Source organism: Balaenoptera physalus (genome assembly GCF_965194825.1).
Source record: "Balaenoptera physalus genome assembly, chromosome: 15".
NCBI lineage: Eukaryota > Metazoa > Chordata > Mammalia > Artiodactyla > Balaenopteridae > Balaenoptera > Balaenoptera physalus.
Window position 1 is genome coordinate 3,252,339 of NC_138894.1, and position 13,128 is coordinate 3,265,466.

The window sequence follows — 13,128 nt, forward strand, 5'->3', positions numbered from 1 at the left end:
AGACGGAGGAAAAAAAAACACTGGCATCAGAAGCTTGTTATGAAATCAAGAAATGGGGGAAATGAAAGAAGCTCTTCCTTGTGGCAAAATGCCAACCACTCCGTGCAAAGGGAGAATGGAACGAGGAAATCATTGTCCTTGCAGGAGAGAATCACGATCAGAGGCTTAAACCAGCGAGTAGGAGTTTGAGGAGAAACAGAACATTTACATACTCTCCACGTATCTCCGCACAAATTACCTTTAATTATAAAGGAAGGAACAGTAAAGTCACTGTGGAGAAACCTGGCAGACGCCACCTTGACCATGTAATAGAAGTTAAGCTCATAGTATTGGAACAAATGAAGCCAGTACGTAATTTTGAAATGATGCTCTGAGAAGGACATAACACTGGGGTATTTCTGGCCAAAAAGAAAACAGCATAATCTGAGGTTAATCTGAAGTTGATTGTGAGGAAACAACAGACAAGCCCAAATGGAGGGCACTTAACACAAGAAATAGTCTGAACTCTGCAGAAATGTTAAGGTTAAGGAAATTCTGTTCCAGATTAAAGAGATCGAAGAGAAGAAATAACTAAGTAGAGCAGATGATTCTGGATCGGGTCCTGGCCTTTATTGTTTATCATTATTATTTGCTATAAAGCACATTCACAGGACAATTGGTAAAATGTGAATAAAGTCTGAGATTAGATCATAGTATAACAATATTATTTCCCTTATTATGTAAGAGAATGTCCCTGTTATTAGGAAAATAAAATAAAGCACAGTTCCCCCGCCCCTCCCCCGACTCTCTGAAAGTAGAGCATTCCCAAGGAAGCTTTCGTAAGCCGAAGAAGTTACCTTAGGACAGGTCTTGCTAGCTGGTGCACAAAATAAAGAGAAAAAGCACAGATGCTCACAGAGGTGCTTCACAGCCCTGTGGGCTGGATGCTGAGTGTGGTTCCAGGAAGGAGCTTGGCGGGGCCACTTGTGCAAAACACCTGGACGCAACTTTCACTTTTTGCCTTTTTGTAAAAGTGAGAAATCATCCTAGGATTTCTTTCTGTTAGTGAAAACAGGCACTAATGTAGGTTTTTTTCTAAAAGCGAAGTGGCTTAAAGCGAACTCACAGAAAGCGGGGGATCCGTGTATTTAGGGGGAAAAGGGCAGGACAAAGCAACTTGCCCTCCAACAGTTCACAACAAAACAAACAGAAGTAAAGGATGATAGAGCAAACCTAGTCAAGTGCCAACCTTTGGGGAATCTGGGGGAAGGTATTGCTTACCCAATTTTCTGTGTCTGAAATTATTCCAAAATAAAGTTAAAAAAAAAAAGACCCTTGTTATGAGTACAGTGTTAGGTATTATTACTGTCACACAATTCAGAAGTGGCAGGGCCACCTCTAGATGGCCTTTAATCCCCTCATACCTTCACTTCGTAATTCGGAGTTGTGGGGCAAAAGCCTTTACATAAACTGTGAAGTGCTGTACCCTTGTGAATGTCTGTGAGCTTGTGATGTGAGCTCAGGGTCTTGTAGGTGTTTGTAAAGCAGGCTTAGTCTGCATCGCTGACAAGGTCATTGAGACAACACAAGGTTCAAACAGCTTCACGAAGGTGACAGGTTGGAGGAAAATCCAGATCTCCCAAATTTGAGTCCTGTCCCTTTAACTTTAGGTTGTGGGCTACAAGGGAAAGTTTAGGAAAGGGGAATTTCTTTCACAGCTGTACTTGTTTTCCGCAGGCTCAGTCCTGCAAGTGTGGCTGTGACCCCTGACCCCACCGGAGGCCAGGTCTGCCTCCCAGTGGACCTCTAGGATGGGGAGGTGCGGAATGGATGACAGGAACCCAGGGGCAGCCAATCACACCTCAGTGTCTTCTCGTCTGCATCGGATGCTGAAAAGGCATCTTACTTACATCTGGTGCTAAAAAAGATCCTTTTCTCCCCATCTGAAAATACTGTAGGTGTTAGCTCCTGCACGTCCAGGATTCTGGCCGCTACATGCATCCAAAATCCTGACCCTGTTTCTTCTTAATAGTGGTCATCTCCCCATTAACGTTTGTAAAGACTAAATGACAATTTGAAAGAAGAAAACCTATGAGTTGGCTGGCAAAAAAATGCTTCTTCCCATGTTAGCATTGTTTAATGGGCTCCAAACAGGTATCTGAAATTCATTTTTGCACTGCCCACTAACAAATTTGTTTCACTGATTAAGTATGAAGAACACGTCTGTAGGTTATTTTCCTCCCTGAGGTATGAATTTCATTTACAGAATGGCAACTCAGGTAAATCAGAACCTGAAGACATTACGCTTAGGGAAAATGATCCCCCCCCCAAAAATATATATATATAAATATATACACACACACATATATATATGTCAGCCTCAGTTTCCCCATCTGTAAAAGAATCTGGAGGTTTATTGTGAGAGCTGAATGGCATAATAATAGGAGAGAAATATTTTCTATGAACAGTAGTTAAGTGAAAACAAATACCCCAGATTCAGCAATGGTACCGTTAGAAAATATTTCCTCATTTCCTACCCAAACCCAGATACTTCAGAGCTGGGAGACTCACGGAACTTCCTGATTTGACTGCTAAACAAAGACAAGGTTCAGAAAACAGAAGGAATGTTCCCTGTAAGCACAGCCCATCATCCATCAACAGTGGATTAAAAAAAAAAAAAGGACAGTGGTGGACCCTGAGTTTAAAAATAGAAAAGGAAATTCAGGTTATTAGGAGCAAATGGATAACATCAAGTGGGTTTCTGATGCTTAGGAATAAGTTTATTCGGGTTTTTTGGGTTTTGTTGTTGTTGTTATTTTAAGAAAGGAATATTAAAGTGCCAGAAGAGGCTGGGAATTCCTAGCAAATCCGTAGACTGATAAAAAAAAATTAAATAATCTGCTCCTCCTTTGGGTGCCTCTAAGCAATTAAAGGATGTCAAAACATTTTATTTGCCATACATTTCGACAGAAACAATCATCCGTTGACAGCTTTATATATATCAACTAGCTTTGTGATTTCCTTAGGAAGCCAGAGATTAAGTCCCTTTAGCCCCACTTCACTGATTACCCCAACCATAAATAATAAATTCACTTAAAATTTTACAACAATGATTTGCATATTTGCCCGCAGGTGGTAATTCTGCTACAAGCATAAAGTTATTTGGCCACCCTTATTGAACTTCTCATTAAATTTTCCTGAAGGTAATCAAGGCGTCAACTTCTGCAGCGTTTAAATACATATACACTAAAAGAAGAGCATATAAATTATTTTCCTATTTCATGGTTAAGGGGTTTTAATAATGGCACTATTATTTATTAATTACTACAATTATTAAATATCACATTCCAGGCACTAGGGAGACATTTCAACACCTGATCTCTACTCTTACCATGAACCTTGAAGGTAGGTACTGTTATATGCCTTACACAGAACACAAAACCAAGGCCCGTAGAGTTTACGACCTGCCCCGCGTCCCTCGGGGGATACGGGGCGGATTCTTCAGCATTACCCCCATGCCCACTAGCCCCAGGATTCTATCACGTCACTTTTCTGTAGCCATATTGCCCCTATTTCACTCTTCCTTAAGTCTGTGTGCCAAGTTGCCCTTTCCATGCAGTTCCTCTGAATTCCAGGTGTCAGAAACTGTCACCAGAATTGGGGAAACACTGAGGAAGCGTTTTCGGCCCGCACTTTTTTTTTTTTTTTTTTAAATTTAGATTGTTGGATGGGCAATATTCACATGGATCAACATTTTAATTAATTAATTTATTTATTTATGGCTGTGTTGGGTCTTCGTTTCTGTGTGAGGGCTTCCTCCAGTTGCGGCAAGTGGGGGCCACTCTTCATCGCGGTGTGCGGGCCCCCCACCATCGCGGCCTCTCCCTTTGCGGAGCACAGGCTCCAGACGCGCAGGCTCAGTAGCTGTGGCTCACGGGCCTAGTTGCTCCGCGGCATGTGGGATCTTCCCAGACCAGGGCTCGAACCCGCGTCCCCTGCATCGGCAGGCAGATTCTCAACCACTGCGCCACCAGGGAAGCCCCTCGGCCCACACTTTTGATTGAGGGCAGCGCATTTTGCCCAGTCGGTTTTGTCAATGGTTGAACCCCTGTGACGTTTTAAATTTCTGCAAGCTTCTAGAGGATAAGGAAGGAGATTCTGCTCACGTTCGCAGGGCTACTGCCCGACCCAGAGTCCCCAGCACAGAGCGGGCACTCAATATACACTGAATGAACTGGGTATCTAGTTCATTGCTTTTGTTCTAAGAATCCTCAGTGAGGTCAATGAACGTAAATACATACGAATTTTAAAGTAGTATTTTTAATGAAGGATTTGTGTCTCCAAAATGTTAGCCCTCGCAGCGACCCGGGGACGGAGGGGCCAGCGGTAACTTTTGTCCCTCTGAGATGGGCACTACCTGGTAGTGTCACTCAACTCCTCAACGCAACCTGGCTCCACCCGGGGGTCCCGTCAAGCCGCACCCCAACAGCCCTGTCGGTCCGCGGGAGGACCCCCGCGCAGCCAGCGGCCCACCGCGTCCCACGCACACGCTGGGAGCGCCTTGAAGTTCAAAGGCGCGTGTTCACCAGCAAACAAAGGGCGGCGCGGTCTCCGTCCCGGGACCAGCTGCGGTCGCCTCAGAGGGGAAGAGGGCCGCAGGGACAAACGGGCGTTCCGCACGCGGGCAGACGGACATCCGATCTGCGGCCCCATCCGCGGCTCCCGCTCCGGGTTCTCCGCGCGCCGGGCCAGCAGCCCGGGTGCCGCGGTCCCGAGAACTTGGCCGGCCCTCCCAGGGCCGGGCGCGGGCGGCGGGGTGGCCGGGCAGACAGGGCGCTAGGGAATTCCCGGGGGCAGGTGGCCCACTCCCGCTCCAACCCCGACCCCGGGCGCCTCGGAGAAGCTCCCGGGAGCGAGCGCCGGGCGGCGGCGCGGAGCCCCGGCCGAGCGGACGGAACAAAGGGAGCCAGCGGGCCGGGAGGATGGTGCGCTCGCCCCGCTGCGCCCCACCCGGCCGGCTCCCGGGCTCTGCCTCGCGCGCAGGTAGCCCGGCCTTCGGCGCCGCGGGAGGGTGTGCCGGAGAGGGGCGCACAAAGACTCACTTCCGCGGGGCCAGGCGCCCCGACACCCTCTCTGCCACTCACAGCCCGTCCTCATCCCTGCATCCCTGCGGCCGGCGGGGCCCGAGTGCCCGCGGGTGCCACGCACCGTGCCGGGCGGAGCCTGTGCAGGTGACCCCCGGAGGACCGGGGCTGGCTGGAGGCGGCGGCGGGGACAGGCGTGCCTTCTGAGGCCGCCGCGCCGCCCGAGTCTGCGATCGCTCTGTGTCAGGAGCGGGGCTCGGCGTGCACCCCCTGCGCCGCCGCGGCAGGGCAGCGGGGCCGGGGGCGTGGGGAGCCGACGGGAACTTCCCGGGGCCGGTGGCCGCCCGCTAGGTGAGCGGGGCCGGGAGGGGAGGCCGGCGGCGGCCGCGGAGGCGGAAGGGCCTGGGGGCGGGGCGCGGCGCGGGCTCGGCGCGGGGGCCGGGAGCCCAGCGCCGCCGCCGGGAACAATGAGGCGCGCGGCGCGGGCTGAGCGCAGCTCCGCGCCGGCCGCCGCCGCTGCCGGGCGCCGAGCGATCCGGACCCGCGAAGGCGGCTCGCCGGGGCTCCAGGGCGGCGTCGGGAGGCTGCTCGGCGGAGGCGGGCGGGAGCCGCTGAGCCCCGCGCGTCTGGCGCCCGGGCCCCGGGTCTCCGCTCCAGTTGGCGCGATTGTGGGAGCGCGTGGCGCGCGCCCGAGCGGCCGCCGGAGAGGAAAATGTGACACGCTCGTCCCCGGCTCCAGCGCCTCGGGGTCGGGCGCAGGGAGGCGCGGCGTCCGGAGAAGGTGGGCGACCGGGGGCTCGGGGTCGGGCGGTGCCAGGCGTCTGCCGCGGGGTCGCCGCAGCTCGGGGGCAGCTCAAGAACCGGGTTAGACTCGGCGACCCGCACGCAGACCTGTGGGCGGGATGTTGAGGGCGGTTTGCGGGGGAGAAGCAGGAAATTCTTAGAGAGGTGAGCCCCACGGCGGGCTTGCGCTTCGGGGACCGGAGGACCCAGTGTGCCCCAGTGGCTCAGTAACAGGGATCTTTTCTTTGGGCTCTGGAAGGGAATAGGGGTCTGTAATTGTCTTTCTCGACCCCTCCCGCAGGCAAAACTGAGCTTCTTAAAGCTTAAAGTGCGTTCCACTGATTCCTAGTTTTCTGTAGCTGAGGCGTTTAGGGGCAGAAGGGATCTTTAGAATCCTGAATACCCGGGTATTCATTCTTGCGCACTTGGCGCGAGGAAAACTGCTTTTGAGTTGTTTTACTTTCCACCGTGTACCGAGGGGAGATTTGATGCCCTGGGGGTACGGCATGTAACATCCATCTCGTTCGGATTTTGCGATGCAGGGGGACGGAGTGAAGTTAAACTCCTGGCTTGAGGGAAGCAAGTGATGTCTCCTTCCAAAGCGATCTGAATAGCTGTTCGAAGAAGCCGTGCTTTCCAGGAATTTAAATGAGACTTTTTGTGATCGCCTTCCAGGTCTCTCCTCCTAGTACCATATTTGTTTTGTCAGGCTGAACTTTCAAAGCCGTTTTATAATCCGAGAAGCACTTTGGGAGAAAAGTAATGCTTGGCTGGATTTTTTGTGAACGTATTTTTAATGGTCATGCTGAAAATTTGAGGAGAGACGAACCATATTTGGTCGAAATCTTTGCTTTCTGTGCGGTTGGCGTTCTAACGGTGAAGGGGCCAGCCGATCCTCAGCGCAGCGGGCCGTCTGCTTGGTGAGGACATTGCTGGCGGACTCGGAAGGCATTTTAAGTACTTTCTGAACGTTTTAAAAAGCCTCATGCGGGTTGCTTGATACTTACATTTTTTGACATTTTGGTCAGCATACTTTGCCACATTGAAATAAAATTCGTGAAGCAGGAGTTTCAAAAATTGAAACTCTGTTGTTGCAAACTCGGGGCTAACATTTTCTTTTCAAAGGAGAAGTGATGGCCTTGAACTTATTTTTACCCTGTTATTTTTCTGAAACTGGCAACCAGATTTTACCACACTTGAAGGCTCGCATTTCCCACTAATGCCTCAGGGAAACTGTTGACAGTAGGGGAAGGATATTGTGATCAAAATGAGGAGCGTTCTAAAATAATGGGTGAACTGCCTTGAATTTTACAGCTAGGTTAAAAAAAAGTCACTGAAACATGTTGGAATTCTTGATACAATTTTTGTTGTGAGTGATAGAAACGAGCATTTTACCTTTTTCTTGGTGCAGTTGAAGCTTCTGGAGCTTTGAGCTGAATCTCTGTAGAGGTTGTGGTGTGAGCCTCGGCTCTTGGTGGGGTTCTGAGCCCCGCAATTTAGACAGGAAGGGGAGATGGTGGAAGAGAGTTCAGAGCGGAGACCAGCATTTGGTGAGTGTATTATGTACGTGATCTGGGAAGTAAAGATAAAGAAATGAGGACATTTAGACTGGAGGATTCAAGGCTGAGATAATTTAATGTTTGAAAAAATGTGAATGGATTTATTATGCAGAGAAGGGCAATCAACTGTGCTCCGTCTCTGATGAGGATAATTAAGAGGGATAGGCTTTCCTCAAGGCGTGAAGACTTAAGTTGGGTCTAGGGAAGGATTTGTGGGTAGCCAGCGAGACTGGTTAAATAGGGAAGTGGTTGCTGAGAAATTCCTGTAGATGTTTGTTTCTGAAGCTCTTTTTCTGAGATTCTCCTCTTCCTGAGATGACATAAGTGTGTGAGTATCTGATCTAATGCTTATACTAACTGGGATTTTATACTCTGGGTCTACAGTTTATCCAAGCATTTCTCAAGTACTCCAGCCCGCCCTACAGTGACAAACTCATTTCTAGGCTTCTGTACCTACCATTTAGCTAAGCAAATGATGGGTTCCTTTCCAGAAACTTGGAGATGTTTGCTCTTTGAGAAACTTTGAATCAATTTTTGGACTTGGTGTCTCATTCTTGATAATTTTGAATAGAAATATCTTATGCATTGATAATTGGGACAGTCTTTGTTTTAATATTCACGTCTCTGTACGTGTACAGTGTTTTTTCCCCCTCCTGGACCTTCTGTTATGTGATCTTAAATTTTAATTGATTAATTAAGTGAACTACTTGCTTAAATGTCTTAGTGAAAGATAGTGCCTTCAAGGCAGGTGTATGTTGAGCTTTGAGATTTTAAGCATTGAAAGCGTCTCCTTAAAAAAGAAGTATGGGATGAAATTGACAACTGACAGTAAGAGAAATAATTACATAGAATCAGATAATAATTTTGGAACCAGGACAGTGCAGGTGTAATTTACACAACAGTTTTCAACTTTCTTAACAGATTGGTGTCAAGTCCAAACCCTGAATGTGCTGTAGAAGGTGACCAGCTACTGTTAGTCTATAAACATCAGACTCTCGATTTAACACATCTGCCATTTTTCTGCCTTTGAGAGATTAATTTGTAAACATTATGGGCAGCAACATGGATTTATTATGACTCTTGCCAAATCCGATCCTGATCTGAAATTCCAAGCCCCCCCTCCGAATTGATGGGGTAGAGTCGCAATTCAGAATGCTTGGAGCCCACCTGGCCTGCGGGTGAAGTGGTAGTCGTAGTATAAAGGGGTGAGGTGTGGCCTGGCCAGTCCTAAGCTAGTGGTTTGGTCCAGCACTCGCATCCGTCCTAGACCTGCCACTTGGTAAAAGCTGGGCCCCAGCAGTGGTCTGGCTACTGTCTTCACTCGGCCGTGTGCAGGTTGCGGGCTGTCCCCCAGCGCCAAGTCCCTCCTGCTTTGGGGAGGAATTGCTCTGTGGATGGGAATGACATCAGACCACTGCCCACTCTCAGGGACTTGTCTGCACAGACCTGTCTGTGCCCCTCCTGGTTTCTGCTGCCCCCTGTGGTCTTCTCGAGGAAAGAATTCCCAGTTCCAGGCAGATGTTGTTCCTGACAAGGGTGTGAGGATTGGGGTTGTGGATTTGCACTGGACTTTCTCAGAGCGAAGCAGCAAGGAGACCTCCTGGACGCGAGTCCTGCGGTGACCGGCGCGCGGTTTCCAGGGCTGCAAGATAAAGACTCAGGTTAACCCCTCTGCAAGGTGTCCTCTGGTGCTGGGATCGCGTGGAATTGATAACTGTGTATTCTGGTGTACTGAAAAGCAGATTCCCCTGCACAGAAGAGAATGAGCATTTAGTTTTCATGCTGGACATCCCTGCCAACACCACGTAGCCCCAGGGAGAGCAGTGCTTCCAAGAATAATAACAGCCACTGCTTCGAGGTCTGCACGGGGCACCAAGGGGTACCTTGGCCACAACCTGGGGGGGTGGTTATCATCCCCATTTTACAGATGAGGAGACTGAGCTCAGAAGGAGGAAGTGGCTGCCTCCAGAGTGGGAACGTGGCAAAGCTGGCATTTGAGCTTGGGTTCCTGTGTCTCCAAAGGCCGTGCAGTGAGATGAGGTTCCGCCGCGCAGAGGAAGGGGACGGACTTCTCTCGCTGTCCTGGAGCCAGAAGAAGACTGACCGGGAGCTCCCAGCCTCAGCTGGGCGTGCTGGCTCCGGAAGGTTTTCCAGGCTGCAGGTGGGGGACGGGGAGCCCATGTCTTCCAGAACCTGGAGGCCGAGGGAGGCTTGAGCTGCAGTTCAAAGGTGGCGTGGCTCCTGCCATTTGGAATCGCCAGGCTGGCAGTGTTAGGATGAAACTCAGGCTCACAAGGTGATACAGCAGTGAAATTTCCAAGGAAAAATTTAAGCTAAGATTCAAGAGAATTACCCCTGTGCCTTGAGTTATTGGGGAAGTGAAGAGCACAAGCTTAGAAAGTAGTCTCCTGGGACATTTAGAAATAGATTGGCTAAAGCATTAGAGAAAACACTGTAAAGAAAAATCCTGCAGTGTCTTGATCAGAAGCCTCTGTTTTCAGAAGTTTATAATTCACCCATCTAGTCCTACGCTAGGCTGCTTCTAGGATTTGAGCCTGAGAGGAAAATGCTTTAATAAATTTAGAACAATTGGTTTTGCATGTTCAAATTATACAAATTTTTCAAGTAGAGGTTCTTGCATGTTGGAAATTGTTGCTTCTAAAATGACTTGGCTTTAAATTAAATTTGGGAAAGAGTAAATCTTGTAGATAATCCAATAGCTTTCCTGATTCAGAAATAAATGTGGGGACTTCCCTGGTGGCGCAGTGGTTAAGAATCCACCTGCCAGTGCAGGGGACACGGGTTCGAGCCCTGGTCCGGGAAGATCCCACATGCCATGGAGCATCTAAGCCCATGCACCACAACTACTGAGCCTGCGCTCTAGAGCCCACGTGCCACAACTACTGAGCCCACGCACCTAGAGCCCGTGCTCCACAACAAGAGAAGCCACTGCAATGAGAAGCCTGCGCACCGCAACAAAGAAGTAGCCCCCACTCCCTGCAACTAGAGAAAGCCCGTGTGCAGCAACAAAGACCCAATGCAGCCAAAAATAAATAAGTAAATAAATGTATGAAAAGAAAAAAAAAATAAATGTGAAAAGCAGCTTCCTCGAAAGTGTACTGATGACTTTTTTGAAATACATTATGTGTTAAAAACCTATATTTGTACCTCTAGCCACAAATAGGTAGAAAAAAGTACAATTAATACAGGATTTGTTTTCTAACTGATACAGTTAATACAATGACAATGTCAGACTCAAGGTGCATGATTAAACGAATGAATTTGTTTTTACTATTAGAAGAGAGATCTTACTATGTATATTATATTTTACAGTCGGGAAAACTATATCCCCTGAGAAATCTCAATACAAAAAAAAAGGACTGCCTTTTAAAAAAAACCCCACGAGCACACACACACACATTTGCACACAGTCACACTTCAGTGAAGGAATACATCCCTGCATTGATATGTTTTTACATCAGTGATGAGGGGAGAGAACTTGAATTGGGACACGTAAGTATTCATGGCTGGGATTCACAGCTGTTGAGAAACAAACTGAGGAAGGACTCGAACACTGGCCTTCTCACTGAGAGAACGTTCTTTTTCCTATGTCACTAATCTCTGGAGAATTCCAAGTTACAAGTGGGGTAGGAAGATCTCAAAAATGTTTAGTGTTTAAACTGTACTCTTAGTTTATTATAAGTAGAATATGTGTGGGAACACACTTATTTCTGTGTGTGTGCAGTGTGAGTGTTCTTATAACGTCAGAGTCTTCAGGCACCCAGGGTGGCCTGCAGGATGTGTTTGATCCTGGGGACTGACCGCCAGAGGCATCTCTAGCAGGGCATCAGGGGCGCTGGGCTGGGCCAGGTGACTGGAGTCCTGGTATCAATTAGCTCCTGGCTACCGTGAAAGAGGTTGGGCCGTTTTAGGTGTTTCAGGTTAACTTGAAGTTGGCCAAAGTGGAGGTAAGTCCTTCTCTCTCCTGGGGAACAGCTAACTCTTTCAAGTTGCCCTGAATCGTAAAGTCCTCTAATCACTTCAGACTTTAAGTAAAAGAATGAAGACCATAAGCAAAAGTGTTTTGTTCCTTTTTTAAAAAAAAAATACTATACCCGCTAATTCCCAAGGTATTAATACTTTTTGAGCAAATGATGAATAATGGGAAGCTGACGGTGCAACATGGCTTACTTGATGTTAATATACACGTGTATGTACATGTATGTAATGTGTATGGAAGTATATAATCTCCATTTTCCAAAAGGCAGTTTTCCCCCTTTGAGTCCGTAGTGTGGTTACAAAGTGTATTCCTCTGCCCTGTGTTCAAATTTAGTAGCTGGGAGAGTTGAGCTAATTAAGTAATTTGCCTGACTCCATGCTTGGTACTTTATAATGACTGAATTCAGAGAGGGCCATTAAAGAGATTATCTCATTAACTCTCTGAGGGGGGAGAGTGAGTGTCAGAATCGTGTTGACAGTAGGAGGATCATGGCTGTAAGGTGTGCTGGCTGCTGTAAGTTACACCCAAGCATGTCCCTGCTGGCCTCACTCTATACTTTCCACCGCAAAATTCAAACATACTGTATTAAATATAATCATATCCTAGTAATACCCCACATACTGCTATCTGATACAAACAAAGGAAGAGCAGAATTAATTTCTGGTTTGAGTTTTTTTTTCAATATTTTCATGACTGGTAAGCATAGGGTTAGATGTAAAACCAGAAGTGGATTAAAAAAAAAAAAACTTTAAATTGTTCATTAATGTGCCGCTTAAGGAATAGTCAGAGGAATCCGAGACCAGGGCACTTTTGTGTTTCTAGATGGTTCGTGGAACCCAGTTTCACATGGAACTCCGTGGGTGTGATCGGATGCGTGGTATGCATGTTTTCCTGGCAAAATGAAACTTGCTTTACCCCAAATCTCCTCCATGTGGGTCCCTGCTTCTCAGCTGCCCAAATTAGATCTATACGGAACTTATCACACCGTATTGAAAATGAGAGATGAGTTTATAACATGGAAAAAATGAAGGGACCCTGCATGGTGGCCAACACGTTTGGGAATTACTGTGCCCATGCAATGCAGGGTGACAGCCCTACATGCTTGGGGTGACGGCTCCAGCCAGCAGCCAGGTCCCTGCACCCCTGGACCCCAGCAGCTTGGCCGGAGGGCCATTCCTTAGAGCCATTCCTTGCCCACCTGAAAGGCATGCATGGATTGATTAATTTGCTTTCCAGGGCATATATTTCCTATAAGCCCACATACTCTTTTCTCTCAAGTGAGAATTCAAGTTCTCTATGTGCGGAAAGGTAGACATAGGGCAGGATTATAGGAGGAAGGTCAGATGTGTGTGTTGGTGTGCTTTATATTGTATTTTTACACCGTGGGTAAAAGCGGGATTGATGGTTACAATTAGGTATGCAGACATTCCCCTTGTTACCCTGTGTACTTGCCAAGGACATTTTTCCTTAGAGATAAATTCCAGTGCCTTGGGATGTCCAGTCACCTGTGTACCTCAAAATTAAATGTCCTTCCCTTGGTGCCGGCGGTTTGCAGGGTGGACAAAACACAGCGACTGTCACGGCCCCATTGCTTGTGTGGGGAGAACAGGGGAAAGGATGGTAAAGTTCACCCCAAGACGCTCAAAGCCTCATGCGTTTGTTGAACTCCAGATGCCGGGGGGAGTGACACGGAACACAACGGGTCTGGAGCATGTCTGTCTTT

At 48.2% G+C, this 13,128-nt stretch overlaps 1 protein-coding gene across 4 annotated transcripts in view; it reads left to right on the top strand.

The window, feature by feature from the left end:
• Positions 1-1,332: 1,332 nt before the first annotated feature.
• Positions 1,333-13,128, top strand: part of ST6GAL2 (ST6 beta-galactoside alpha-2,6-sialyltransferase 2) — a 69,774-nt gene continuing 57,978 nt past the window's right edge. For 2 of the 4 annotated variants that reach the window (XR_014253830.1, XM_082426381.1), the window contains exon 1: positions 5,551-5,844. The gene's annotated coding sequence lies outside the window, so the exon portion shown is untranslated. Of the gene's footprint in view, positions 3,658-4,018; positions 5,415-5,550; positions 5,845-5,941; positions 7,397-13,128 lie in introns of those variants that run through there. The other 2 variants (XM_082426382.1, XM_082426383.1) reach the window with 2 other exon arrangements.